Raw genomic sequence first — 27430 nt, 5'->3', positions numbered from 1 at the left:
TATGGCTTTCTTTTCTTGCTAATTCCGAAATACAATATTCCTATGTAATTTACCATGACCTCCAATTAGCTTATTCAAGATTTACCTAGAGTTTGCAGGCACTATATAATGGCATTTATTTTTCTATCATATCTAATTTCATACTCATATAAATGAGAATAAATTAGAATATGGATTTTAATAAAGAAGAATTGATTTAACCATCATGCAAGGTACATGTCTTTTACAGATTAAAATAACTAATGTGTTACTGTAGTTAGAGCATAAAAGTAAATGTGAATAGCCTTAAATAATATGTTCAAAGTTATTCAGTTAAGGTAAGATTCTACAAAAAGTGGTTGTTGACATTCGTATTTTCAACGCCAATAACTCTTTACTGATAATAATAGAAAATATCCACCAGTTATTCTGGTATTTTTAAGTTCATCTTTGTGTTTGAGTATGTGTACAAATATATCTGTGAACCTCTTCGATGATTTTCAAGTTTTTTGGAAATAATTCTACAGGAAACTCTTATATTTATCTATAATCAATGAGCTAAATACTAAACTGGCAAATAACTTTAGATCTGAGTATATTAGTTTTTTGTAGGTACCTTCATATTGGTTAATAAAGTAGAAAATATAAATGTATTGATGTTTCCCTTCGGAAAATTTAAAAGCAACTCTTTATCATCTTTAATCTCCTTATAATCCCTTTTTATATTCAGTTTTCTCTCACTCTCCTTTTAAACTCCAGTCTCCCTACAAAATTCCACTTTGCTGTTAACGTTTGAAGTTATTACTTGTTGTCATCATCGTTTTGCTTTTGTTTTTGTTTTGAGGAAGGAAATCAGAAAATGTTCTCTATGGCAGTGTGTAAAGATCAGAAGAAAATTGTAGTTAAAATACTTTTTACAGGGTCAAGTAGGTTATATTGTGTTAAAAGACTAAAAAATGCAATTTTCTTTAACTTAAAAATAATGCATTTTTAAAACCTAATGAGTTATTCATGAGAAAACATGTAATTGATAAAATAGGTATTATAAAAAAGAAATAAAAAAGACTTAAGGGACTTGAAGATTACCAGAATCAAATTTAACTGAAAGTCACTATTTGACTGAAAGTCACTAATATCTTTCAGCTAAATAAGCAAATCTGTTAGGAAAAATAGTATAAAAATCATGTAATTTTGACATCATAGATAGCTAACATAGCCCCAGTAGGAAATGATAAGGCCTAATTGTTCACCAACACGAAAGATAACAGCAAAATATATAAAAATGGCTGTGAGTTGGTATGTTACTTAGAGGGAAAAGGAAATGACTGAGCCTCTGAAAGATAAATTTACTTTAAAAAATACTTTAATTAAGAAGCTTAGATGTTGAAAAATTTAACTGCAAGCAGACATATGTCAATCTTTTTGCCCTAGAGAGGTATATGATAATTATCTTAAAAATTTAGTCATGTGATACTTAAAGTAATCTCCAATTGGATACATAAACTACTTCAGGGCCTTGATGTTTTCTGTTTGGGCTGAGAATAGAGAGCTGTAGCATATTAGAAGTTCAGAATGCTTTTGAAGATGTAATATAACTTTTAAAGTTATATTAAATTGATGCAAAATCCTTGAAAAGATAACATTAATTAAACATTTATTTTATATTTGCTTACATAGGTATAACATGATCCAAGCTTCATGTGAAGCTATGCAAAAGTCTTCTGAAATGTCATATCCCTGTAAAAAGTTTCAAGTTCTCACCTAAAAGGAGAAAATGGGTGACCCGGCTTTAACCGCTCTGACATACAGCAAGAAAGCAAAGGACACCTGTGAACTCCAGCTTCTTGGACATTATATGTAGAACTCTTAACCAGGAACACCTTCAGGTGAAGATCGAGGAATATAGGAGATTACTGAATATACAGAATGGTAAATACTCATTGCTACACTGCCTCCAAGCTCCAACCTTAGGTATCTGATATACAGTGGTCTCTGCAGACCAGCCTCTGGATCAGTCTAATACACCCAGAGTGAGAGTGTGGACTTTCCAAGGATTTACCCTGATCAGTATGTTTTATGCTCCTATCTGAGCTCCTTAATATGATTATAAGCTCCTCTCATTTTTAATAATAACTCAAAGATATATGCAGACTATAAAAAAACACTGAAAACCATTAACTTTTACTGATTTATAGCATGTTAGTCACCTTTTCATTTGTGTGGGTATGTACATTCGTTATCTAGTGCCAATGCTCTCCCATAATCTGACAATGATCTTACTTAGCTACAAACAGATCTTTGTCATACGTATTATTGGCTGTTTTAAATTGTCTGACAGAATAGTGGACATTTTCTAGATCTTACTAATAATAACTCAATTGAAATTGTATGTTTGATAATACCATAATTGATCATCCCAATTTGCACAACACCCACTCTTGAAAAAATGAATTTCTTTAGAAATTGGCACTGTTCGTTTCAAGTGTTAAAAATGAAGTACAAGAGTTTTTTTTCTCAAAAGTATAACTTGTTCTATATTTAATGTTCTACTAAATATTAAATAAATCATAATATTTAAAAGAATAATAATAAAGGTGAAAAACATTTCAGATTTATTTTACTGATTAAGTTAATTGCTAACTATCAGGAGAAATTACTAGTATATAATGGAATCTACTTCTTATAATACTGCAAATAAGGATTAATCATTGTTATTAGGAGTGTTCTACCCCTGCTACGTTATAATGTTTCTAGAGCCATTTATGCTCTTTATTAATTTTAGCCTTACTCATTAAAATGAAAAAGACTTTACTATCAGAAGCCAAGAGTTATTGGAGCATAAGACTTATATATACAATAACAGTTTTATGTTTCCACTAATACTTCCATAGTTTACATAAAACTGCCCTGTCCCCCTCCTTATTTTAAGCAGTAGACTATTAACAAGGAGCATCACGGCTGATAGAGGGATTAATCTTGTGTTCATTATTTATCATGCAACCTCTCCCTCTATTATTTAAGAAATATTCTTATGTAACCATTGTCAAATCAGCATTTTACAGGCTACCATTGCAGGTTAATTGGCATTTGCACACTTACCTAAGAATAACAGAGAGAACATGGATACACAAAGGTTGAAAGAGAGTCCTTTTGATTTGAGAATCAAATAGTAAAGAGTGCTGGAGATGGGCAGGTTCTGGTGTGTGTTTGCCAGTGTGTGCCTGTGGAGTAGAGAAAGTTGCAGAGCATTTGCAGCCTAACAACTGGTAAAATAAAACAGTATAAATATGGGAAAAATTATGTGAATATTGGTTCATTCGGTCTGTTTTGCTGGTACAACATGAAATCCCTGTAAAAAATGTGATTTAAGTCAAAAGTATTTTTGCACTTCTCTAGTTGCTTTCACTTCTGTGAAAATATAAAAACCGCTTATAATTGAGTGATTCAAAATTAGTTCTCCTAATAATTTGGCAGTGTATGTGGTTTTGGCATAATTAAGCTTTATGTTCTTGACAAAACCTTCCAACCAATGTGCTTGTCTTTCATCCCTCCACCGGCCCCACTGCGCCAACATCTAACAATTAAACTCCACTATCCACGGTCTCTCCCTCTGCTTCTGAGTTGTTTTTCCTTTTTCCCCAGTGGCCAGTGGAATATGATTGGCCTCACTGCAGGCTTATTGCTTCTGGATGACCTCTTCTCATCTACAAACAATGCACTTTTATACTCCAGATAGTGTCAATGCTAAATCTGTTGTATTTTTCTCTATATCTGTAGAAGAGACTTTACTTGTCTAGTTGAGAATGTTTAGGTCATCTAAGGATTGCCCTCCAATATTCATATATTTTGGATTGCCCTCCAGAATTTCTATATTTTTAGCCTACAATGAATTCCTCTTCTTTCCACTCATGCTCCTTTCCAGCTTTCATAAATCTTGTGCTTGGTCAATTAGTGTCTTCATATTAGTGTTTTGATCTATCAAATTTTTATATGCAGGTAATCAATCATTCTATGTGTTTAACATGCTTCTATCCATAATGATATTGCTAGTTAACATTCCCTCTTTTTCCCATTGACTATACTTATTAAGAAGTATTAATTCAAACTAACTACTTAATACTCAGCTACTTAGCTCTATTATAATCTTATGAAACCACTTTCCCGTAAGCAGACCATCACTGACCAAAACATCCTTAAACGATGTACAACGGTACTCAAATTTTTTACTCTATACCTCATTTACATATAGAAATGCACAGGTCATTGTAAGACCAAAAGAACCAATGGCATTTTTTATTCATTTCCAGGTGGAAATCCTCTCTCCCTCTCTCTATCTCTCTCCTGTACTTGTATGTCTGTGTGTATACATAAAATAGTTGTCTGGATTGTCCATAAATTTGGGTATTGAATATCCACTGATCTTGCAAACATTTAGTAAGGAAAATGTACTCTCTCTCAGAGATCTCTGCAATATTGCTTGATGTGTATGAGAGTAAGTGTAAAGCTTCTGAAAGAATATTGGAAAGGAAAATATTTCAGGATTTTACTCTCAGGTGTGTCCACCCCACAGCCCACATGCAGCCCAGGATGGCTATGAATGTGACCCAACACAAAATTATAAATTTAATTAAAACATTATGAGATTTTTTTGTTTCCGTTAGTGTTTGTGTAATTAATGTGTCACAGAAAACAACTTCTCCCAGTGTGGCCAGTGATGCTAAAAGATTGGACACCCCGGTAGAGTATTTTAAAAATATTTTAACTGAAATAAAAAAGTATACCATTTTTTCTTGTATTTTGAAATTATTAGAGATTTACAGGAAGTTGCAAAGATAATACAAAAAGGGTCCTGTGTACCCTTCAGCCAGTTTCCACCAACAGTTACATCACACATAATGATAGCAAAATTCAGACCAAGAATTTGACATTAATTCAATGCAGGTATGTAGTTCTGTGTCTCTTTATCACCTGTGTAAATCTGTATAATCAACCGATCAAGACACACTACCCCACACCTTGAAGAACACTCTGGCCACTCCTCTCAGTCACACTTGCTTACTACCGTTTACCGTCCTTGGCCCCTGGAAACCACCATCTGTTTTCCATTGCTATAATGTTGTCGTTTCGAGAATGCTTTATAAATAGAATCATATAGTGTGTGATATTTTGAGATCACCTTTATTTAGCATAATGCCTTTGAGATCCATCTAAGCTGCTGCACCAATAACTATTCTTTTTACTGCTGAATAATATTCCACAGCACGAGAATCCCCCACTTGTTTAATGGTTCACCTATTGAGAGACACTTTGGTTGTTTCCAGTCTTTGGCAATTATTATAAAGCTGCTGTGAACAATCCTGTGCAACTTTGTGAATGAACATCAGTTTTAATTCTTCCGGGCTAAATGTCCAACTGTTTAGTCATATGGTAAGGACGTGTTTAGGTTTTTAAGAAACTATCTATATTCTAGAGTAGCTATACCATTTTATATTCACCAGCAATGTGTGATAGACCCAGCTTTTTTACATCTTCACCAGCATTTGGTATTACTACAGTTTTTTATTTTAGTTGTTCTAATAATATGGTCTGAGAGGTTTTACATCATCAGAGTTGAACCCAGGCCCAGGGTAAGGGGAAAATTGTTCAGGACTGAAAAGACAGTAAGTGCTCAGGAAATGTTTTTATTAGTAACTTGCTCAGTATTCCAAGTCCTCAGCAAATATTTGAAACTCAAGTTTATAACTAGTATGTTGTTAAATACTAATTACCAAGTATATGTTAGTTAAGAAATGTTCACGATAGATAAAATTCAATTTAGAAAACTCAAAAGCCTTATTTAGAATACTTATTTGGGGAGATTTATTATAAAATACATTGTAATTTTATGAGAAACCTCTCCTTTGAGTTAAAAACTGAGTGACTTCATTACTTCATATTTGTGACTTTTTTAGATGAATAAATCTAAATATAAATTTAACTCTAAATATAACTCTAACTACAAATATAACTCTTTATTTTAATTTCTTCACAGTATTCCACCATACATACCCTAGTGGTAGGTTTTATATATTTTCCTTCCTTTTTCTTTTTCAAACAATGTTGGAATTAACTTTTCCATGTGTATTACTTTTCTACACTTAACTAATCTCTCATTATTATACACACAGAGTAGTGGAACACCCAGGTTTGTTGAAAAACAATCTATACAAATACCAACTTTTTGATATCTATGTTTTCACTAAAGAATGCATTTTCTTTAGGAACATCATTTATATATTTTTGTCCAGTATTTTATGTTGTTAAAATGTTTAATGAAGAGTATGTACAGAATGAGCTGAACTAGATAACAAACTTTGGTTATTTATTTCCCCCAATGCACTCTCCATCTTGTCATTATTAATGTGTAAACACATATATCTAAATTTTATTCAATTTTGTGGGCTAATTTGACACCAAACTGAACCTTTATATAGATTCTCTTGGCTGTGATTTGGTGAGTCTCTTTGGCTTCTTTGCCCTTCTCACTGCCTTAGGCTCCCCACGAGGAAGTAGGTTATAGAAAATAAAAGGGCTCTTCAGCACAGTTCTGCATCTGAACTCTTTCCTCATTTTAATGTGGTGTGTAGTAACATTTCTACTAGACAGCCCCCTCCTCCAGCCATATTCATATCCCTAGGTATCCTTGCCCTGCTTATGAGAAGTCCACTTACGGTTTCTGCTGGAGATCAGAGAATGGTGAACTTTTTTTTCTTAATTTGATTCTGAATGCTATAGTGTTGTAAGGGTTGTTAATATTCTATAGTTTGGCTGTGTGACCACTTTACTTTATTGTATCATTAAAGACATAACATTTTAACACCCTGTTTATTTGTATCACTTGAATTTGGGTTCTCATAAATGTCTTCTATACCTCACATTTTCTTAACTGTGTTTTACTTCTTACTTTCTTTGGATTGTTTGCATTTCTTCTCTCATAGCTTGGGAAGTTCACATCTATTTCTATTCCTTATGTGGCTACTTTCAATAAAAATATCAACTATTTTAAATGTTTTTTTATCAACATCAAGAATCAATGTAAATTTATTTTAATTATATTTTACCATTATCGATTATCCCCCACTCCTCTTTCACTTCTACCCACCTGCCCCCACACACACACACAATCACCGTGCTGGTGTCCGTGTCCATGAATTCTTTCTCTTTTTCTTCTATTTTTGCTCAGTTTTTCCCCTTAGATCTCCCAGAGCTGTTGAAATTTGCCTTAACAAATTCCCCATTAATTTGTTGATGGACACTGGACAATTAGGTTGCTTCCAGGTCTAGTTATTGTAAATAAAGCAACAATGAGCTTGAGAATTCATATATCTTTCCAAGTTAGTGTTTTCATTTCCTACAAGTGAAGTTGCTGGATTACATTCTACTTCTATTTTTCTTTTTGAGGAACTTCCATACTGATGTTGTATAGTGACTGCACCAAGAGTGTAGAAGGGTTCTCTTTTCTTCACATCCTTGCCAACATTTATTACCTCTTTGCTTTTACATTTGATTGCATTTATTGTGCAATGGTTAACACAATTAGACAGGTTTCAGTTGCACAGCCATAACACATCATCTGTGCAGAGTACTGTGTGTTTACCACCTCAAGTCAAGTCTCCTTCCATCACTATTTATCACCCCTATATTCTCCTCCACCTTCCCTTGCCCCTCCTACTCCTCCATCGCCGCACTGCTGTACCTATCCATGAGATCGCTCTCTCTCTCAATTTTTCTCTCCTCTCAAACCTCCTCTCTCTATAGCTGTCAACCTGCTTCCTTAGGAGTCTGTCCCTATTTTGTTTGTTACTTCATTTTGTTCATTAGATTCCAGAAATCAGTGAAATTATTAGGTATTTGTCTTTCTCTGATTGTCTTTCAGCTTTTTGGCTAAGATCAAGTATAGATATCTGTTCTTATCAGCTTAACATTTATTATCTTTCTGATCATAGCCATTTTAACAGTTGTGAGGTGTTATCACATTGTAGTTTTAATTTGAACTGTTCTAATGAGTAGTGATATTTGTAGGGGACCGGTTTGTTTTGGTCTGGCAAGTGCGACTCAGCTCTGTATGGAAAACCTACAGAAGCAAAGTGGTGGGCATGAGTCAGACCTTCAAACCAAGTTTTCCTGTGGGAATCAGGCCTAGAAAATGCATAGAGACTGTTATGGCTTTGCTGTTGCTAAAACTCCATTGCCCTGGTCTAAAACAACAAATGTGTATTGTCTATCTTCAAGGTAATTTCCAAAGCTTGTGTCCATTTGCCCAAGGACAGAGCTAATCAGCTGATCATCATTCCCCTCTGCATGTTATTTTTATTTCCTTGATTGTACCTAAAATGTAGACCTAAAATGTAAAATAATATCCTATGTAATAGATAATAAATCTTTCTGTGTTGTAAGACCCCAGGAAAACACTAAAAGCCTGTCTGGGCAAGGGTCATGGCCCTCCCCTCTTGAGGGAGTGGCCAAGGCACCCATAGGCACTCTCCCCTTGAGAGAGTAGCCATGCTGTTCCCTTTTTCTCCACAGGATTGTTGCCACCTGAACATTCATTCTCATTGTCAGCCACAATAGGCAGACTCTGCTGGCCCGAATCCACCACAGATATTGAGTAGCATTCCATGTACTTGTTGGATATTTGAATATCATCTTTAGAAAAAAAATGTCTATTCAGGTCCTTTGCTCATTTTGTTTTATTTGGATAATGTCTTTTATTGCTATTGAGTTGTATATGTTCCTCATATATTTTGGATATCAGCCATTTATCAGATGTGTGGTTTGCAAATATTTTCTCTCATTCTGCAGGTTGCCTTTTCATTTTGTGTATGGGGGATTTGTTTGTTGTTGTTGTTTTGTAATGAAGAAACCTTTTAGCTTGATGTAGTCCTATTTACTTTACTTTTGCTTTTGTGTTAAATTAAAAATATCATCATCAACATCTATGTCAAAAGTTTGTTCCTTTTTTTTCCTTTAGAAGTTTATGGTTCAGGTCTTACATTTAAGTCTTTTAACCATTGCCAGGTATCTTTATGAGTAGTATAAGATAGGTGCCTTATTTATTTCTAGTTCATGTGAGTGTCCAGTTTTCCCAGTACCATTTATTGAAGAGATTGTCTTGTCTCCATTAAGTATTCTTAATGCCCTTGTCTACTATTACTTGACTCTATATGCATGGGTTTATTTCAGGACAATCTGTGTGTTCCATGATTCTATATGTCTGATTTTATGTTAATATTATACTAATTTGTTTATAATAGCTTTGTAATATAGATTGAAATCAGAAAACATGATGCCTACATCTTTTTTTTCCTTCTCTCAGGATCACTTTGACTATTTGGGTCTTTTGTGGTTATATGAATTTTTTTTTACATTTGTGTAAAAAAATAAATCATGGGGATCTCAATAGGGATTTAATTGAATCTATAAGTGGCTTTTAGAATTATGAACAATTTAACATTTTTTGACCCATCACCATGTGTATCTTTCCAATTTCATACAAATATCTTTAATTTCTTCATCAGTGTTTGATGGTTTTAGTGTAAAGATCTTTCATTTTATTAAATAAATATATTCCTCAGTATTCAATTGTCTGATGTTTCTATTAATGATATCATTTTCTTTTTTATTTTTCAAATAATTTGTTTTTAGTGTGTAAAAACAAAATGTGGAGTTAAAAAGAAAAGGTATAATAATTCTAGCAACTATACTAATTCTTGATATAAAAAAATGTATCCTGAGGTATATCTACCTTAAATTTTCCAGCACAATTATATTCTCATAAAACTGTCAAAGTAAAAAATATTAAGTGTCTATGTTTATTTAATATAGAAAATTGAATTCTAGGAGGAATTAGGAGGATACTACCCTTTGATATCGTGGAGGCACTCAACAAATATTTGCCCTGAAAACAAACATAAATTTCATCTTAATATTTTTAAATGAACAAAAAGGAATTAAGAGAAATCCACAATTTATATAAAAGAAATGTAAATCAGAATTAGAAATATTTTCTAATTAAGTACTAATTAAACATGAATTAATTAATTCATAATTAAACTTATGAATTTCACAGAGAGGTACAAAAAGTACCATTTTTGACAATAACACTAAAACTGAAGGAATGAAAGACTAAAAAAATACAAAAGAAATTTCAGAAAAAAATATAATAATAAAATTTATTAATATAAAAGAAACATAGGAAGGTGCAATTTTTGTCTAAGAAGACACAATTAACGAATGAGTCTCTAAAGAGGGAAACCAAAGCCAATTCAAAAATACTACACAAATCTTGTGTTTAAAACATATTAATAGCTAATTTGATTTTTTTTAATCAAACTAAAATTTAACAAAGATTCTTGTACATAGGTAAAAAAAACCAAATCAAGTTAATTATAAAATAAAAATAAAAGCAAGCAAACAAAAATCTTACCAGGTAATCATATTTGTCAATAGAAGCTCTGCATTCCAGAAGACAATAAAGTAATGTATTCACACTAGAGAAATAAATTGTAAACCAAGAATATATTTAAGAAGACTCATATTCAAATTTAAAGGACCTGGATATATTATCATCACCATGAAAATTTTATAAAATATTTTATTTTTGAGCTTTCCTAAGGAATCAACATTTGAAATATCTTCAAACAGCCAAAATGAGTAGAACAAAAATATTAGCATGAAGACTTTTGGTGATCTCTACACATATATTTATGTTACAATATGATTAAAATACAGTTACAAATAAAAGACTGTAGATGCTTTCTTTGGTAAGATAAAGCCAATGTTCCATTTGGATACAAAATGTCAAAAATGGAGTATTTTTCTGAAAGTCTTGCAATTACTATTAAGAAGATATAAACCAGGTTCCGTGTAAACAAGAGTTAATGGGGAAACAAAAGTAAGTAATTTAAACAATGCTTAGATTACAAAAACAATAAACACTATTAAACAAGACTAGACTAAGGATGTATTATTAAAGTGTTAGTATAAATGTAACTATAAGGAAAATATATAAATCTTTACCAAAAATGTAAAGTACAGTTTCAAAGGGATAGTACAAACAAGAATATAGTAAAGACCATTTAGAGTTTATTACAAATAAATAGCATTTACAATTATATGATAGAAATAAAGTAAAAAGTATCAATAATCTTTATAAAATTAATGTAAAAGCCTCAATTCATCCATTAACAAATATTTTCAGTTTGATTATCAAATGCAAATCAAATACCATTCTACATGGAAGTAACACACCTAAAGATGTTTACAAAGCTAAAACTAAACTGACGGTCAAATTTATATGAGGAAAATACAGGTAAACAAAAGAGAGATCATACTCTTGATATTTGACAAGGTAGAGTTGGACCATATATTATTAAATAAAATAAAAATACCATTTCATGACACAGTTTACAAATAAAAATAAAGTTTATTCATTGTATATCACTAATTTTCATATAAAAAACTAACACAGTTCTAATTTTTATGTGTGAAACCATAGGAGATAAGAGAAAGAAATGGAAGTAACTATAGATGCCTTTCATATGCATCTTCCATCTAAATACAGAAAGTGAAGAAAGTGTTATATGGGTAGAATAGACCTAAACCACATTATCATAGTAGGTGAAGGAGATCTGATGTATAACTATGGAACTTAGACCCTGAAATGGATAACTTTATTTGCCAATTTGGCTGGGCCCCTGTTCCCAAATAATTGGCCAAACATTAGTCTAGGTGTTTTTGTGAGGGTTTTAAATAAGATTAATATTTATATAGGGGGATTTTGAGTAAAGCAGATTGCCCTACATTATGTTATAGGGGGGGGGCTTAGCCTGTCAGTTGAAGGCCTGATAAGACAAAATTATTGACCCTAAGCCAAGTAAAAGAGGATTCTTCATTGCTAGTCTTTAAAATTAAATGGGATAATCAGCCTTTCTGAGTCCTCAGACTCGCTGACCTGCAGTGCAGATTGTGGACATGCCAGCTTCTAGAATCGGGTTCCAAATTCTTATAAGAAGTAGCTTCATTTTTATATACACATCCTATTTGTTCTCTTTCCCTGAAGAAACATGACGAATACAGATCTCTAGTAAAAGAGAATACACCTTCTTTTTAAGGATCTATGGCATAATAACAAAGAAAAAACAGTTATAGTTTAGTCTACAAATTTAATAGACTACAAATGTAAAAAGATAATTCAATGAAAAATAATCTGATAATAACTTTTAACATGAGGGATAGGTAGGAGACATCTTTGCAAAAATTGTTGAAAGAACATTATAGAATGAGGGAGCAAAATTTTAAAATTCCCTCGGGTAAAAAAATATCTTGAGCTTTTTCAGGAACAAAGAAAGCTTGTGTGGCTTGAATAACGTAGGAGAAAGGGACAGTGATATAAATAATAATGTCAGAGGTATAGGCAAAGTGCCAGAGCAGATAGATCATATTGGAAAAATAAAAGTAATTTATTGCAAGACTGATAATTATCATAGAATTTTTAAACGATCTAATAATAATATTCATTTGTTATTTAAAAAACATGTAATAGATAATATTTGTAAAAAATAAAGAGAGAAATGAAGCAATGAGACCAATAATTGCCATAGCATGAGATGACTTTGTTAGGTTAGAAATAGTAGATATACAAAGCAGTAAACACATTTGGCTTGTTTTGTGTTAAGATCAACCAAATCTACTGATAGATTCACTGTAGGGTTAAAAGGTAAATCAAGAATGATAGAGACAAGTGCTCAGAAACTTGCTTTGCAGTTTAGTAAATGATCGTAGCATGTTACATGAGCATTCAAAGGGGATAACTAGAATTTGGGAGATTAGTTATTATGTTCTATAGAAAGTGATATTTAAGTTAAACCTAAAGAGCCAACAAAATTGGGCAACACTTATCTCATCTGAGAAGTCATATATATAAAGACTCAGAGATTAATATCAGAGAAAATATTGATCATGCTGCTATAAACTGAATCAGTTTTAAGATAAGGCTGGAGAAGTGATGAGGAACCAATGTATAAAGGACCTTGTAAGGCATGTGAAGGAATCTAGACCTGAACCAGAAGGCAATAGGCAGCTCTTAAACGTTATTAAACTTGGGAGTGGCATGATCAAATTTGTTTTTCAAAAGATGACAGGAGCTGCCCTTCATAAATAGATTAAACAAAAACAATACTGGAGGAGAACAAACTTGTTAGGCATTTGTTCTAAGACACTAGATGGAAAAAATGGTGATGCAAACTAAGGTGGAAAATAGAGAGGATAAGAGTGAGCTATGAGAGAAATCACATGATTTAGCCATTGGCACATCATAATAGTCATGGTGGATTTATTTATTAAATCCTTTCTCAGTTAGATACACATATTGAGGCATTTATAGGAAATGGGTATCAAAGTCATGGGCTTGCTTTAAGAGAAGGCAGCATAATTGCAAAGCACAGAAAATGTAACAAATAAAATTATGAAAACTTTGATAATTCTTGGATGTGATTGGTGAGTGTATAGATGCTCATGATACTATTCTCTCCATTTTTGTGTGTTTTTAAATTTGTATTTAAAAAGTATTTATAAATAGAACAAAAGCAAACTACTGCACATATGCATAGAACAAAAGTTAGGCTATTTATCTACTTTATATCTTGGTAGAGATACATCGGTATGCTGAGAGAACAATTCCCTACAGTGTAGTTTCAGCAGTTCTGGGGATTCTCTGCATACCTCATAATAGAGAGTGCCAGCTTTCAAACTGAACATGGCCTGCAGGGAGCCTGAAAGCTGGAAGGAGAGATGCTTGTCCACACCAGGGCAATGACTCTGCAGCCTGTAAAACTGTGTGTACAGTTCCTCACAGGAAGAAATCGGGGAGCAAATGAAAATGAGGAGTTTTCCAACCTCTATTATACTAACTTTCTGTTTTTAAGATTCTGATTTAAAAAACTCCCTGATAGTCGTCTTTTCCTGAATAGATGATGTTTCAAAGAATTGAGGACCAAGAAAATTGTGGGCTTATTACCAAACAGTTTCTGTGTATCTTGGTAACAATCTATAATTAAGTGAATAAGAACATCTAAATAAACCAAGTTATTGCTTTCCTGCACCATTTAAAAAAAACGTATTATATTAGAGCTTCCTTACTTATATCTCCAGATATAAAGGAAAGTATTTCTATGCAGTCTAATTTCTAAAAAGCTAAATTTTATAGCTTTTTTCACCATAACAAAGTAGAGGAGGGAAGTTAGTTAGAAATTACTGTCAAAAAAGTGTCTATGAAACATTATTTTTAAAAAGTGTGCAGATAACTCTAGAATGTTTTAAGTAGTAAAATAGAAAATTAGGAGACAGATACAGAAACTATGTAGACTTTATTATACCTATGGATTCATATAACATATCATGCCCTTTATATCCCCCAAATGTGAATATAGTCACAATGATAAAGTAAAACTGATAAGTCTGAGTACAAATACAATTTATGGTTCTTTACCATAAGGACTAAAAGTATGGTATGTAATATTTTAGTAAATAGGGCAGAATAGAGGCACTTTTATTCTAATCTATTTTTCTGAATACTGAGATAACACAAAATTGAGAAAATTCACATTACATTAAGTTTTAAATGATACAAAATAAAGAATAACATTAAGTAATATCTGTTAAAATACTAAAACTTACATAAAATTAGACTAAAGCTAAGTAAAATTGTCATGAAAGAAAAAACTGACCAATGATTTATTACAGGTTTAAGGATGTGGATGGAGCTAGGAAAAGAGGAGGAGCACTCCTAGTTTGACCCATTACAACATCACAGACAATAGAAAGCGAGAAAAATGGCCTGGAAGTGAGATCATTGGCAAAAGAAATCAAATGTCAGAGACCCCTGCGATGGTTTTCCTGAGTCAGTTAAAGAGTAAGGAATGAATGCACTCTAAATCACCAAAGTGAGTGCTCAGACTGGACTTTGCCAGTGGTACACAGACAGAACTCATCGCCAAAAGAGCTCCCAAAATGCATACAGACCTTAAAACCCATTGAAAGAAGACCTAAATAATGAGAGACCATTTATTCTACTAAATGTGGAAAAATTAAACTTACCAACTACCCACTACAGTCTACTGCTTCAACACAAATATTCCTGTTGAATAAATAAAAGTATAGACAAATCAGTCCCTGTTCTAATATTGCTATTGAGCAGAAAGTAATACACCCATTTATAAATGTTACAAGGAAAATAAAATAAATGAACAATTCAGAAAAAATGCCAGATGAAGAATATATAACAGAGGGAGAAAATTTTCATGTGTCTGAGCAAAATTTCAGGAAAGTACTGACAACTGGTTATAAAGAAAATAGAATAATGTAAAAATATATCTAAATAAGATATATAATAAAATAAATTGCTAAGGAGAATATTTTCATTGTGAATGTAATGAAATCATTCAATAAAAAGAAAAGATACCTAAAATAAATTTATGAATGTAAGTACTATGTTTTAGAATTTGAGGCAAAATGAAAAGAAAACAAATAACTGAAATTTATTAGAAAAAATAAATAAAAATTATTAGATGAAAAGGGTAATCATATTGAAACAAATGGAAATTTCAAAATAAAATATCATTACATAAATGAAAATAGCTTAAGATGTAATTTTAAAATGTTTATAAATAAATGGTTCTAATGTGCCACTATATTTTCAAATATTGAAACATTTAAAATCAATCAGGAAAATATGAGTATGTTTATTTAATAATGTTAAAGTTAAGTAAATAATCTTTTCACAGAAGAGGTAAATCTCTAAAAAGATAGTATTCATTCTAATGGCCTAATATATCTCTGTAGTGACATTTAAGTTCAGAAAACAAGGGGGAATTTTAATGCCATTTGAAGAAAATAAGCCTTCAAAAATACATAGCAATTTTTTGTCCCAGGAAAGTAAAGAAAATATATTATTTTAATTTCTTTTATAAAGTCAGCATAACAACACTATAAAAAGCATTCATTGTTAATATGTGACCACACACAGAAACACAAACTACTTCAGGTTAACTCTCTAAAATTTTAGATTATTAATTATATAAATGAATGGGACAAGAACTATATGCTTACTGAATATGCCTCCCTTGGAAAAGTCTTTGCTTCTTTTACGTTTGTGACTTTATGATATATAGTGTAATGGGCTGATTGTTGCACCTCTCCTACATAAACTCATATATCGAAGTCCTCACCTCTATCGCCTAGTATGTAGCTATATTTCAAAATAGCATTTTTAAAGAGGGAATTATGGTTCAATGTGGTCATTAAGAATATGCCCTAATTCAATATGATTGGTGTTCTAAAACTCCTAAAATAATCTTGCTTGCTGGCATTGCACCTTTCTGTGTTCAGTATGTTATACATGGATTAACATATGTATATACTCTGAGTTGAATCTTGGTGGTACAGGGAAATATATGCCCATTGGGAAAGCTTCTTAACAATACCACCTGAAAGGTATTCTGTGGCTTCTTGAAATAATGAGAAGTTCCAGGACCTGAGAATAACTGAAGAAGAACCTAAGAAAACAGTCATCTGTGAAAATGCTGATATTATTGATTACTATTCCAAAGTAAGTAGTACTATCTCATCCTCACCATTGCATTCTTAAAAAGTTTACATTAGAATTTTGTTAATCAAGTCTCAGTTATCCATCTTGCCAGGCTAACTGATTATTTCCATTTTCTCTTTGACATTTGGACAAATGAAGTCAGTATTTACAGTCAATTATGCAATACAATAATATATGCTCCTAAAGGTTTCCTCACTATGCACAGTGTGCATACTGAGAATAAATTAGGGGTAAACCATAAAAAAATTGGGACTCATGGATACAGACAAATAGTGTGGTGATTGCTGGGAGGAGGAGAGTGTAAGGGGACTAAAAGGTAATGGAAAAATTACAACAAAGATTAATTAAAATACAAAAAATGAAAGAAATTGAAAACATTTTCAGTGACACAAACACATAATTGATACTAACCTCAAGATGATAGCACACAGATTGCTACATGTAAGCAGTTAAATGCATACATATGATATTTTTCCTTGGAAATACCTAGAAATTTTTTGTAAGTGAATATCAGAGGAATTATAGTCTTAGTTATTATTTATATGTAATATAAATATGTGGAAGAAGAGTTATCTGAAATCAGATGTTAAGCTGTAACCCCAGATGTGAACAATCATGGCTCAGAGCACATAACGATGAACTGGGGTAAGCGGTAGTTTGATGCTATGTGTGTATGTATGTTTGTGTGTATATGTATGTGTTTGTTTTGTATATTCCTAGAAGGCTCAGTTCTGTTGGGTAGAATTGTCTAAGACAACCAAGTGACTTTTGCAGATGAAATAACACATAAGCAAATATGAAATTAGCCTTATGCTCAAAATATTCTTTAATACATCAGCCACATTGAAACAAATTCCTCTTAAAAGAAGCATTGTAGAAAAACAGATTATACACAGGAAATTCTCATTCTTGAACATGAGAATGAAATATATGTGAAAATCTAGGGGATTTATGGAAAGTCTCTATGAAAATGATATGCTACAAAATGATAGCTACATTAGGATAAGAATATAAAAATACAAGGAAAAATGGTTTATACAAATGCCTATGTACTCAATTTGTTTTATTTATATCTTTGACTTTGTTTCACTTTAAAGATATCACATTTTAAGTGTCTTTTTACACTATCAATATAATTTATACAAGAGGTAAAGAGATTTTACCTAGAATATCAATTATTCAAGAAAATAATTGGAAACTATATCTTCCAATAAACTGATACATTTATGTATGTTTCAATTAATGTACAGTTATTTAAATATATTTTAAATTATTTTTGTCTTTTAAACACTTTTGTGGGAATGCTGAACAATATTTCTCTGTCATTAGATTAGATGGCTCAGCATTGTGTACCATAATTAACATTAGCTTTTTGTAGCTAGTTTATTTCTTTTACATCATTTCCATGGCAAGATTCACCAGTATCCTTGATGGTACTTTTCTGGATACTGTATTTAGATTTTTTCAAATTGATCAAATAACTGTGACTTCTTTGATCTTAAGATACATGGCCACTATAGTTGCTGAAGAATAGGGACAGTGACTGTGAGATGACATAATGGTTTTGTGGCTTGGGAGTGTCATGCATGTCTTCTACCCTCATCCTATTAGCTAGAATTCAATCTAAAAGTTTTAATCTAACTAAAATGGGGCTGAGGAATATCTATGCCTAATCAATACCGCTACCACAAGCTCTTAGAAAAAAATATTAATTTTATTTTATGCTTTAAAACTTTTTCTTTGATGCAAAAAGACATTTCTAAAGGGAAGAAAATTAATTTTTGAAACACAATTTGTCAATACTTAAAATAGTTTTCCCAACATGCATGTTCTTTTTACACTGATCTTTAGGGTTTGGAAATAAAATTTTTATTTTATTTCAGAATAGTCACTAAGAATTTAGAACGAGAGTAACAAAACTGATTTTCCATTATTCATGTATCAAAAACTCATATATGTGTGCACTAATGATTTTGTTCACAATGAATAAGAATTATAGCATACTATAATGCTTCTCTTTCATATGGTGTAGTATCATCAAATGCTAGTTTAGCAAATTATCAAATGGTAGTTCAACAACAGCTAGTGTTACTGAAGTGAAGGCAAAAATATGCTAGGTAACCACTAGCCTAAGAAGTGATATGGAGCAAGGTGGAGGGAAGAAATCTAAATGCAAGCATATAAAAGGGAAGTGTTTTGGGGAGTCTACAATCTCTTTCACAATAATTCTGTTTGCCCTAAGCCATTAACACCACTGTTTAATAACACTAGTACATTTTAAGTCCAGCGCATGTGGCCTCTTTTTATTTATTAAACAAATAGTCTGTATTTACTATGCTCCAAGCATTGTTCTAAGACTTTTACAATTTATTAACTTAATTCTCTTAAATCTCATTAGAAAAGTCCTCACTATCCTCAACATCATCTCCACTTCATACAGGAAGTATTGCAAGTTTGCAACTGTAAGCTTTAAACCCAGGGAGTTGACTCGGGATTTGTGCTCTTAACCATTCTACTATGGTGTCAAATTTTATATTGTAAGTTTCTAAGATACCCTCAAACCATTTTTATTCCCTAGGAATATTAAATCTTTTAACTTAATTTGCAAACTTCCAATTGGATTTATATGTCTATATTGATGTGTGAGTAATACATTTTAGATTATTAAAAATCACCATTAATTTTTCTTTAATTTTTAGTATGTAATTTACATTAAGCCACCATTGCATTTATTGCATTTATGGATTTATGGACCAGAGACTACTTAGTCAATTGTATTAATTTTTTATACTATTTATTATTGCTGTTATATTTTAGTTATAATGTTAGAACATAACATAGTACCTTATAGTATATTATGTAATTTACTAATATTTCTCTTTAATTTCAACTTCTATTATTTCATTTTTTTAAAAGATTAGTTAAATTTTTCTTCTTGTTACTAACTTCAATTTTGAGAAACAATTCATTGCTGGCCCTATAAAAACACAAAAGGCAGATTTCAGGGTTTTTTTTTTCCAGATTAAAAAATTTATATATATACATAAAATAAAAATGTAATAAATAGTATTGGAAATTTTAAATATAATATATATACTAATTTGTTTCTACTATTTTAAAAAAATTATAGCTACTTAATAAATATTATAATACTGAGAACATCAGCATATATATATATACCATTTAAATTATGTCAATCTGTTATAAGCAATTCCATATACTATCTCTTTTAGTTATTACAAAAGTCCTGTGAAGCTGATGCCATATTATCACTATTTTTCAGATAAGAAAATGTGGAATGATGAATGGAAAAATAAATCATCTGTGTTTACAAAGTTTGAAACTATTCTCTCATGATAAATTACATCTTAGCTTTTTAGTTATCAGTTGCTATTAGCAGGTCAATGAGAGGGATTTACCCAGGCTAGTCCATTGCAAAGATCGGCTGTAATCACTGACCACCAATATCCACATTCTGTGGAGGATCAGCTGTGCAGGGGCAGGGTGATAGAGCTCTGATGCGGTCTTCAGTTATCCACTGGGTCCCTAGACCCTGGGATTTCCTGGGTGGCACAGGCCAAGGTCAGCTGGCTGCACTTTTGTTTTGCCCAGGGCCACCCTGCCTGAGCTGTAGAGCAATCTGTGATGGCTGTTGCTTGTGTTGGGCATGGAGATTCCCAGGTGAAATTAAGCTGTGTGTCTAGGCTGGTAGCTACTAGTCCCATGCCTGGGGCCACTGACCAAGAGGTAAAGGGGCTAGGGGCTCCCTGAGATCAGTTGTTTAATGTTTAAAATAATTTAGGAAGTTGTGAAGTATGAGCCAAGACCAGCCATTCATATGGAAAAGCTACTGTTAACAGCTGTAAATTGGGTGGGAGGGTACTTCAGGGGATCTCCAGGGTGGGGCAAATAGTATTAGCCAGGTTGATGGAGCCTGAGATATGGCATCCTGGTGGCTGTGCAGGTCTAGCAGCCTTTCTGCCTGAGAGAAAGCTGTCCCTCAGCTTTCACCTTCACGACAAACACTTCAGTTTCTTCCTGAATGCCACTGGTGACTTTAAAACTGCCATCCCAATGCTGGAGTTCAGAGAGAGTGAGTCAGAGTAAGTTCATGTGTGGGTTAGGAGGAACTGCTTGGGATGAGAAGTTTCTCCCATCGACTCTAAAATCCATCACTGCTGATTTTTACAGCCAGAAGTTATGAGGATTTATTTTCCTGGCACTGGTGCCCAGGGCTGGATGGCCTGGTGTGGGGCTGCGACTCTTTGCTCCTGAGATGTTCCTTCTGGATTGTTATCTGCCACATGCATACTTGGGACCAGCCCATTGCCCATCTCCACCGCTCCTGCAAGACTGGAAGTATGTAGTTTCTTTAATTCCGTAGTTATCGTATTTCTATTCAACTTGAATCCTTCTGGTTCTGAGTGGTAGTTGTTCTATAATTTAGTTTTAATTTTGATGTGGTTGTGATACAGGGTTCAGCCAGGGGCCCCCCCCCCAAAAAAGATTTGGAATGGTGTCCAGAATTCAAAGTGTATAGAAATATTGGAGAGACATATAAGACGTCCTCACCCCTCCCCCCAGGGGGAAGGGATGAATGGAGCCAGGCCATTGAGAGCTGTTTTGCATAGCAACAGTTTTGCAGCTAACCTCTGGAATGATTATTTAACATATCTATAACCTTTAACTGGTTTCATAGATATGTTAAATAGCAGTGGCCAAGTTTGGAGCCAGGGAGAAGGGAGTGGCGGGGACCCAAGATGGAAACTAGGGACTGTGCTCCTGAGGGAGAGGGCCTGTGTGAGAGCTTGGAAAAGATGGGCTACGGGACATGAGGTGATAACTGCCCAGGTGAAGGGAGAGCCACGCGGTTTCATCAGAGTGAGGACCCCCTCTTGGTGAGGTGAAAGAGGGAGCCACGTGATTCTGGCAGGGGGCGGACCCCCTTTTTCCCAGGTGAAAGGGAAAAACCACGCAGCTTTGCCAGAATGGAGATCCCTGCAGCCAGCTGAAGAAGAAAGACACATGCTTTTGGTGGAGTGCGGACTCCTGCAGCTTTGGTAGAAGAGGCCCACATGGCTTTGGGGTGCCTCGTTTGGCTGGGGGGCCTGAAAAGCAAGAGAGACTTTGACTGGAACTGGGTACAAAGGATTCTTGCCAGTGGACCATGAGAGGGTACCACAGTACTTTGGATTAACTCGAGATCCTGCACAGTAACACAGCTGACGGTGCCAGCGGCCTGAAACACAGACGTGTGCTCTTTTCCTGATTTACGGTACCCGGAGTTGGAACAGTGGGAGAAGGGAGCGCTGTGTGGGTGTAGGTGTACAACCCAAAGGACTTTGATATTTTAGTGGAGGCATTAAGCCTAAATAGCATTAAATAAACATTTTGTTTCCTTTTCGCAAATCTCTGGCATTGAGAGATGTCTTTCCAATTGGCGGCGGAAAGAAGAGCCCAGTAGATTTTAGTATTCTGTCCTTGGGAGAGGCCCCTGTTGTATAGCAGATTTTGGCATCCCTAGGTGGGCCAAATATTGTATTGCCCCTCCCTCGGACCTCTTGTTCGGTAACAGTTGTGCAAAGAAATGAGCCGTGTTTACCTATGTCACCATCTTGACTGGAAGTCTAAATCATATTTATTTAAATATTCAGTGCTAATTGTGCTTGCATAAAAACATCTGGTAACCAATTCCACATATTAATATGAATATTAAATTTTAAAATTGAATACTCTCGTACAGGATAAATGCATTTAAAAATTATCAAACATAATAATCAAGAGATATATTCCATAACTTCAAAGGTTAGTCATTATTATAAAATCTATTAATATAAACATTTAGAAAAATAATAACATAATAAAAATTACATAATCTACTCTAAAGTTTTAGAAATGGTAATTTTATACTTCATAAAATATAGCAATTAACTCTAAAATATCAAATATTTAAAAATAAAAATTTTAAGTCAAAAGTACTAAAGAATGGCAAGTGAAATTCTATGATGAAATTTTTTAAAGCTGCAAAATAAAAGATAAAAAATAGCTCAGAAAACAGTATGTTCAGCTCATTTTATATAAAAAAAGAGGGAGGGAGGGAGATTAGAGACAGAGATAGATGGAGCTACTCCTTAATATATTGCAGGCTTCTAGGACTAGGGAAGGGAAAAAAACCAATAACTCAGAAGAAAATTGATGAAAGGGTATTTTATTATCCCAGCTAATTAGGTTTGCTGCTGCAACTCATAAACAGTGATTTAACATACACAGTGAACATTTTTCTGCCTCACGTGTTTCTGTTTTGAGTTGCATGTCTCTGAACTATGTTTCATGATGGTTTTCTTGGATCTGGTTTTCTCCATGTCAAACTCTCTCATCACACATGGTGCCTTTAGTGTAACCACAAGGGGAAAAAAGGAAATTAATAATTCACACTGGTTGTTAGCATTCTAAGGCAGAAAGTGACTGTTCTTGGTTTAGCTAAGCTATTCCATGATATTGCGACTTCGGCATTCATTTCATTGGGTTAAATGGCCTGTGGGGCCAGAAAATGACATTAACACCCTCAAGGGCCATATACCGTATATATCAGTCCACAGAGTCACAGGCAAGTGTAAGTTTCTTATGTGATTCCCACAACAGACCTTGTGATAAACAGTGCCCCCCTCCTCTGTCTTTCCCCTTGTGTGCCCCTAAATTTTAGAAATTTAGGGCCCCCCCTAGGAATCTTACCAAAACCCACTCTTTTGGTTTGAATTGACCAATCCAGCCTTAGTTCAGGGAAAAAAAAGCACTTGACTGATGTACCCTAATTAAGGCGTATGCCCCAAGTTTTGCCTCTCTCCCTGTCTGTGTCCTGCCTGGACCTCCACATGTGGTCCCTCCAGGTACACCTTGAAATCTCTCTAGGACATCTAAGCAGTAAGATTCTCTATTTCAATTTCTCTAGAAACTTTGTTGAACTGAGAGACTCACTGTCCTGCACCCTGTGCTGTACTTAACAACTGTAAATTTAACGTGATCTAACAGTGACACGGATCATTTGCCCTTACAATTCATTAGTCTGAGAGTGATGCATAAATAAGAAATCACTAAATCATTTTGAAAAACTAATGGGATTCAAATAGGTGTGTCAAATGGTATTAAATCCAACAATTGAATGTTGAAGAATTAAAGATTTATATAGAGTTAACATAATATTATATAAACTACTTTTTGTCTCAAGAGAGAAAATACTGCATCTTTGTAATGAATTCTTAAGACTCAAATAATGAGAGTCTCAAATATAAATATTAGTTATTCCCTGTCATAAAGTGATAGACATGGTATCATATATAATGTACTATTGTGAAAATTTTTAAATGTGAACTTAAGCAAACTGGTAGGTACAACTTCTATGTTCTAGATAATGGAGGTTAGACAAAAGTAGCAAAATGACATCTGAGTACACGTTTTGAAAGTTTCCGCCATGGCGAAAGCTATCAGTCATTTGTCTTCAAAAGCTTAATATCACTACCAGGAAATGCACTTTCAGAATTTAAAAAAAAAAGGTTAAGGGACATAATGATAGGATGCAACATAGTTTTTAATTGCTTGGATATATCAATTATAAACAAAAGTTCTCGCTATATTAGGTAAAGTTTAACAAGAATGTTAAGCACATTTAGGAATTATTAATATGCTATTAGTAGTATGTTATTTTGACTATATGGAAACTATTTTTATTTTATTTAAAAACATAATGGTACTTCTGATATGTTTTAATGATCACACAAAGTAAAATATGTACAATGCTTGCATGTAATGAATATTCACAACGTATTTTATAAATTATATATAATGATTATATATGAATGAAATACTAACTAGCTGCTCTTCAGAACATAAGGGCATATATGATTGCATTTCCCCTTCATTTTTATTATTTATATATTCTTATTTTTGCACATTGAACATTTTATTTTTACTTAAATCTCTAAAAATGTAAAGATTGGTTTTATGTGACTATAATGGTCTGTTGTCACTATAATATATAAACATAATGGTAGCATGTTGCCTGCTTTACTCTGAGAAAATTTAGCAATTCAAACTAGTTATTTCACACTCAAAGATTTAAAATTTTTTTAAAACATCCAACTAAAAAGATTCAAAATAGTAACCCAACAAAGGTTAAAAAAACATGTTGCATTATTCATTTAATTGGGACAATTAAGTCCTCAACTTATTTTCTTATAGAAATATAATCCTACCTGAAACTAAATATTATTGAAGGTCAACTCTAATTGAAAAATTAATGTATATATACATTAAAAAATAAATACTCTTGCTCATCTCACTGTTTCTCTCTTTTGAGTTCACATTTTACTGAACTCATATTTTTATTAATTCTATAAACAAGAAGCAAATGTACAAATTTTTTTTTCAGTCCACGAGAAACATTTTACTCCAGGTGTAGTGCCAAGTCTGGCATTCTACTCTGGGGCACAGTGCTCCTCAGTGTAGACGACACACTGACATCATTGGCATTGGAAAAGTTGTTTGAAATACAAATTGCAGATCCCATCTTAGACCAACAGAATCAAGACCTCTGAGGATGGCATTCAGGGATTTAAACCAACTTTTATGCACACTAAAGTTTTAAAACCATTGCTTGCTTTCCTATGGTCATGGAGTTATCACATTGTTTCATTTTATTTTGTCCATGCTTAACTTAGACAAAAGATGGTGTTCTATAAGTCTTGGTTGAGAGTGTGTGCCTTAACATTCATCCCACAGTAGGTGAGACCAGTTCCTATTTTTCTCCAGGATTGTGTTCAGAAGTGGGTCCATTTTTATTTGCTTCTCAGTAGCCTAGGGAAAAGGAACCAGGGACTATGAAGAAAAAGGTTCTGTTTGTTTCTTTTTTAACAGCTGACCAAATATTCTTACATCCAAACACAAAGAGTTAGTTACATGTGTCACTCTTGGCATCTGTCTAGAAAAGGGGAGCAAAGAAACTTAGACACTGAGCTAAATAAACTGGGGAGCTTCAACCTGTGTGTCCCCTTCGGAAGTGGCAGTTTTCCACTTCAGGGGATTACATTGTTGCTCCACAAGAAGGTTAACCTCCCTCCCTTCCCTGCTTAGGCAAAAACATTGTTGAGAGGCAGAGGGGGACATGTCTAACCATAGGGACCTGTTGGTCTAACTAGGGGGTATGGACCTGTCCAAAGCCCGCAAAGGCTTGGGAAGTTGATTGGTTCTTCAGAAAAAGGAGCTAGTCCATCACAAACCCAAACTAATAACCCCAGAGAAGCTCTCTCACCCCCCTGGGAATGTGCTCCCCCTTTGTGCTCTCCTGTCCTGTTCTTACTCCATAACCAAGTGGCCTTAGCAGCCATGTGGCCCATGGCTGTGGAAACTCTACATATGCAGGCTCCAGAAGGGAGCCCGAATACCGCATCACAGCAGTAGACTGTAGCTGGGAACACACGCTAGGCTGATGCTGAACTGGACTGCACTTTACTATGGGGCAGCATCTGTGAGCAGTGGCCATTATGCTGGCAATACTGAAGACAGGTTTTAACATTTTTTAAAGGCAGGATGGACAGAGCTGGGACATTGGGAAGTCAGGAGGGGAAGTGCCTTAATTTTATATCATCAGTAAAGTTGGACAGAGCCCCGTTGTCCGCAGAGGGCTTCAGGAAATTGTTTTCCTTTTGGCGCTACAAGAACTTTTTCTCTACCAATAACACATGAATTTCTCATAAAAATGTTTCTATCACTTTTTAATGCTAACTTTATGCCTGATAATCTCTTTAACCATTATGTAAAGTGTGACAGTAACAAAATACTATATTCAAAGTATACAGTCTGTCAACATAATTGTCTTTTTTCTTAAACATACTTATTTAAAATGTTACAGAGCTTGAGAATGTAAGTCCTTAATGATGTGGACTAAAGAATGGATGATTAATTTGGGAATTCAGATTGATGTTGCATACAAATTATAGGTCATATAAATATACAGAGTATGTATTTACACAATGAAGCATTGCTACCCAAGGAAACTGAACATTGATAGATTCTTCATTTCACCACTTGTAAAAAATGAGAACATATAATAATGATGGAGTAATTGATGCTTTTCTTTAGTTTATACATATGTATTGTTCAAATAATATACGAAGTAAAAATAATTTTGTGTACTGAAAGATAACAAGGATATTTTATTTAGTAGAAAAAAATGTTTTATATACAAATAACCGCATCACCAGTATGGATTTGTGCACCTCTGAGAATTTTGATTTCTTTTTTTCAGTATTACATTGGATTGCTTGATAAATATAAAATACAATAAACAATTTTTTTAAAGAACAGTTAAAGGAAATTTGGTGAGCTGGCTCATTCAGATTCAAATTTCAGTGTGGAAAATTATGTCTCATGAAATTCTTTTTTTAATTATATTTAGTTATTTTTCAAGTACAGTTTTTTGTCTATTTCTCCCATCCCAGCACCCCCACCCCATGCTCCCCACCTCCCTCCCATTTCCACCCCCCCTAGTCCTCATCCCTGTGTCCTTCATACTTGTTCCTACAAATCCCTCCCCTTTTCCCCCCTTAAATTCCCTTCCCTCTCCCCTTTGGTCACTGTCCCCTTGCTCTCTATTTCAGCATCTTTGTTTTTATTCTGCTTGCTTATTTTTTTTGTTGTTTAGCTTCCTGTTAAAGGTGAGATCATATGGCATTTGTCTTTCAACACCTGGCCTATTTCACTCAGCATAATGCTTTCCAGTTCCATCCATGTTGTTGCAAAGGGTAGTAGCTC

The 27430-nt window shown here is 33.5% G+C and overlaps 1 pseudogene; it reads left to right on the top strand.

Moving 5' to 3' along the window:
• The first annotated feature begins 7882 nt into the window (after positions 1-7882).
• Positions 7883-8097, top strand: LOC119049397 (uncharacterized; annotated as a pseudogene).
• The last annotated feature ends 19333 nt before the right edge of the window (positions 8098-27430 follow it).

This window comes from Artibeus jamaicensis, unplaced genomic scaffold (genome assembly GCF_021234435.1).
Source record: "Artibeus jamaicensis isolate MK-2021 breed Jamaican fruit bat unplaced genomic scaffold, CSHL_Jam_final scaffold_369, whole genome shotgun sequence".
In the NCBI taxonomy this organism is placed as follows: domain Eukaryota; kingdom Metazoa; phylum Chordata; class Mammalia; order Chiroptera; family Phyllostomidae; genus Artibeus; species Artibeus jamaicensis.
The sequence above is the reverse complement of the archived record's forward strand: the minus strand, read 5'-3'. Positions and strand labels throughout refer to the sequence as shown.